The sequence below is a fragment of the Belonocnema kinseyi genome, chromosome 2, assembly GCF_010883055.1.
Source record: "Belonocnema kinseyi isolate 2016_QV_RU_SX_M_011 chromosome 2, B_treatae_v1, whole genome shotgun sequence".
NCBI classification, from domain to species: Eukaryota; Metazoa; Arthropoda; class Insecta; order Hymenoptera; family Cynipidae; genus Belonocnema; species Belonocnema kinseyi.
In genome coordinates, this window is record NC_046658.1 from 15,879,878 (window position 1) to 15,884,713 (window position 4,836).

The following is a 4,836-nucleotide window of genomic DNA, read 5'->3' on the forward strand; positions in this document are numbered from 1 at the left end:
TTCAAAGTAGAGAAATCCTAACACCAAATACAGGTTTGACCCAGAGAGCAGTTATAGATTTATGAACTTATTATTACTCTGCCATTCAACTCATTGTCAGTGCTCGGAACGTAATAATTAAGAAATTTTCAAATACGAGGTGTGTTCAAAAAATAAGGTGACTTTATGGTTTTCTCAAAAAATATTCATTTATTCCTCAATATTTATGTTGTCCCCTTCAAAGTAATCCCCCTCAGATTTAATTCACTTGTGCCAACGCTTTTTCCAATCATCGAAGCACTCCTGATAATCATTTTGTGGTATAGCCTTGAGTTCTTTCAGCGATGCAGTTTTCATCTCCTCAATCGTTGAAAATCGATATCCTTTCATGGGTCTCTTCAGTTTTGGGAAAAGAAAAGTCACTGGGGGCCAAATCCGGTGAATATGAAGGCTGAGGCATGACTGTGGTGCTGTTTTTGGTCAGAAAATCTGTCACAAGCCATGGATCTTTTGATCAAAATTAAGCAGTTTTGGAACAAATTTCGCTGACACACGTCTCATGCCCAAAACGTCCGAAAAGATAGCATGGCATGATCCAACCGATATGCCAACATCTTCAGCAACTTCCCTGATGGTAATTCGGCGATTTTTCAACACCATTTCTTCCACTGCTTGAACGTTTTCATCTGTTGACGTGCTGGGACGTCCAGAGCGAGGTTCGTCTTCGATATCCTCTCGGCCTTCTTGGAACAGCTTGTACCACTTATACACATTTTTCTTACTCAGAGTAGATTCACCGTATGCAACTGTCAACATTTCAAGAGTTTTAGAGCACTGGATTCCATTTTTCACACAAGATTTAATGCAAACTCTTTGCTCCATCTTTTTCGAAAGAAGAAAATCGCCGAGTACACCAAACCCTTCTAACCTTTTACGCCTCTGCCAGAAAAACAACACGAGGTATACAGTCAAAACTGTGAAAATATGATCGTGACGAGTGTACCAACACAACAAAACAAAAAATTTACAACTTGAATATACGTAGCCCGCGAAAATTGAAGTCACCTTACTTTTTGAACACACCTCGTACATGCGGAAAATGCATTACTCGAATAGACTAAAATATATGTACAAATTGCAAACAGTACAAATATAAAAATACACACTTAATAATATTAAAGAACAATGTATAGATATTGCACTAAAAGTTTTATCTGTTAGAATAAAAATATAATATGGTGAAGTAAATAAATTGTTACTTATAAAAGAATATCAAAAGATGAGAAATAACAAAGATATATTTGGAAATAATCAAATAACTTTAGAAATATTACAAAATATATGAAACAGAAATATAAATTAAACATTTAATTTTCTCTCTGGTATCTATTAAAATAACCATGTCTTAAAAAGCGTGGATATTTTACGCTTATCATGAAATGTTGGCAATTTTGGTGCTATCTACGAGTAGCGGTGAGTAGAGGGGAAGTGACTTTTTTCGCCGGAGGCGCCGTCTATATTTATGGCTTGTAACTAAGCTCGCACCGCATCTACGTTTATAATATCTTTGATTGGACAGTACAGTGGAAGCACCCACCTGGTTCGTAGCCAGTCCGCACCGCAGCAGCGCGACAGATCGCGCATGATTTGTTGGTACTCTTTGTGCGTGCACGGGCGGTTCGTGTGCGAGTTGCTTTCAGCATACTCATCGACACATGATATAACAAATAGATGGTCTAGCCACTTGAGGGCCCTGTTTCGTTCTAGTAACGCAACCGCTTAATTCCACCATTTTGTTAGTTTGACGGCGCAGTTTGAGTTGGACGCGTAAGACCGTGCGGCCAACTGTTATAGGAAAATCAATTAAGACACTTCGTTCAAATTACTTGAAATTATACCAAGCTTGTCATTAATTTTGAATCTCTTCAAAACTTCGACATATCTCTTAAAATTACTAAAAATTTGTGTACAAATAATAAGTGTTCAATTGTTATTTATGCGTCAAAAGTTAACAATTTCACTTATAAATTAAACACTTTAAATAGAACAATTAAAATTGTAACACTAAAAAATCAAAAGTTCTTTGAAAATCTAAAGATTTAAAGCTTTCTATGTGAAACAATTCAGTTTCAAATTGTTTTCTTTTCAATATTTGGTTTAAATTTATTCGTCTTAAATGAACAGTGAAATATTGCTAAATATTAAATGCTTATTCTTTTTCTACATTAGGAAATTTCAAATTAAACGAGTTAAAAATTAAATAATTTAGACTCACAATATTTTTAATTTAATAAAAATATTTAATTATGACTATATTATTATGGATTTATTTTTAAGTGGAAAATAGTCAAACGCACGTTTACATTTTTAATGGCTGAAAACATTAATAGAAGTAATATATTAGTAAATTTATTAATTAAATTTTCAGCTTCAAATACTTTTAATTTTTAATTATTTAAACCCTCAAAATTGCACTTTAATTATTTTTAAAACTGTTAAAATATAGCTTGGGCAGATTTGTTTCTGAAAATTCGTAAAATTCTCGGTTACCCAGTCCGACGGCCACCTAGTTCTTTATAAAAATTCTTCGGGTTTAAAAACTTGTAATTTTTAATTTTTATAAACTCTAAAACTACATTTTAAAATTCTTCAATTACAATGTATGCTGAAAAATAAAAAAATTTAACTGGAAAATTTTTAAAATGACTGCATTACTGCACTGCATTATATAATTTTCTTTAGCCAGAACTTTCCCACTTGACTTCAATTTCATTTTATTTGAAATAGATACGTCATTTTTTGTCAGCAGAAAGAAGTTACGAAACACATAACCTAAATTATTGTTAATCCGTATTTTCCTTTAACGATCTTCAACATTATTATAATACATTTTATAAGAATTCAAATATTTATACACCTGAAAAGTACAAGAAATTTTTATTCTTACATTTTGCATTTTAAAATCCCTTACGTTTGCCGCCTTTCTTATCCAAGATGGAGAAATTGAGCGGTGGGTCTTTATTGGTTCGGTTTTCTTACTTGCGCGTGGCTAGACCATGTATTTATTAGATCATGCATCGACATACAGAAATGGACCGGCAATGCTGTAAGGAGAACGCTAATGGGCTCTAGAGAGAGAAAAAACATGAGTTGTGGATCTATCTCTTTCTAGATAAGCCCGATTGGTCGAGAATATTTTTGTTGGGTGAAGTTCGGCGCAGCACAGGACCGTTCTTTGTATCGCGAGTGCCCCAAAAATGTGACGTTTATCGCACTTTTCAGAATAGATTTATTTATAATTTATTTATTTATAATTTATTGTAAATAAATATAAAAAATGGTGGCAACCTGTGTAGTTTGTGGGTGTTGTCAAGACGTTTATACGGGGATATGTTTTCATACGTAAGTAAAGTTATTAAATATATAGTAAAATAAAAAATGTTACAACAAAAACAAAACCTCAAAATATAAAGTTTTGTACCTATGCAATACAAATGATTATTTTTTATGTTAAAGAAATTTTGTTCAAATTTTTGACAGTTTTTACATTATTTTTGAACTCACAAAACGATTATTATTGTAACAGAGATGAGGTGGGAGCTTGCTTATGCCGTGTATTTGATTTCGACCGACTTACCGCAGCACGCCCTGTTTGCCTTAGTATTCCGGGAACTAAAATTAAAGGTCCAACAGCGCGCCCTGTTTGCCTTATTGTTATTTTTCGGGAACTAAAATGAAAGGTGGCTTACCTGATACTCGCTTGGTAAAACAGGGTACAATTTAATAAAGTCGGTAGAGAAGATCGGAGTCGGTAACAATTATACATAATAAAATAATAAATTAAGAAAAATGTATCAAAATTACTCCTTTAAAATTAATTATTTAACTAAGCTTTGGCTTTAATGATTTTCTCAACTAGAAAATTTTACAATAATAAAGATAATTATTTATTTATTATCTCCAGTTCTTAGAATAATAATATTATTAATTAATTTATAATTAATACTGTGAATAATTATGCCTAATTATTTTGATACATTTTATTTAAAATAAATTCATTATTGTGTTTTTAAAGATAAGGAGTTTATATAATAATAATTAGAGTATGGTCCTCAATTCAATAGATTCTATATATTAGAAGCTATTCAATATCAATATTATTAATATTTTACATAATTTTCATTGTTTATATATATATATATATATATATATATATATATTTAATTAGAATCGTAGACTAAAATTCTACTTCTTTCGGTTCAGCTAAAAGAAAATCTGAATGAGTACCATTTTTATTTTTTATAAAAAGTTTAATAATAATTGATATAACTATTATTTTTCGTGGAACTTTTCCTGAATATCGATATGATAAATTATTAATACTAATTTGAACAGATTTTTACCTAAAGTTTCAAATGTGATATTATATTTATGGTTAATTCAGTGGTTAATAATTACTAATATTTCATTAAATAATAAAGCTTTAACTTTGACTAATTTTAATTGTAAAATTGTAACTTAGTCAATATCGTCAAAAAATTAAAAAATCTTAGTATTTGATATGTACATACGAATAGGAGAGAAATACTGCCTTGATTTGGAAGAACACCGTTAACTGCATTTCGGGTAAGGCCCTTGAGCCGCCTACCGTTAATTGTTTCAGGTGACTATTCGATTTGCAGTTAACGGTGTTCTTCCAAATCACGGCAGAATAGACATGTCGTTGCCGGATCTAAATAACGAGCGGGCTGTTCTACCTACTAGGCAGTCTGATAAGTCCCTGAAAAATGAAACACGGAGACGTTTTTTTGGCCAAAGTCGGTTTTATTTTTCAACATACTCTCCTTTTAGGTCGAT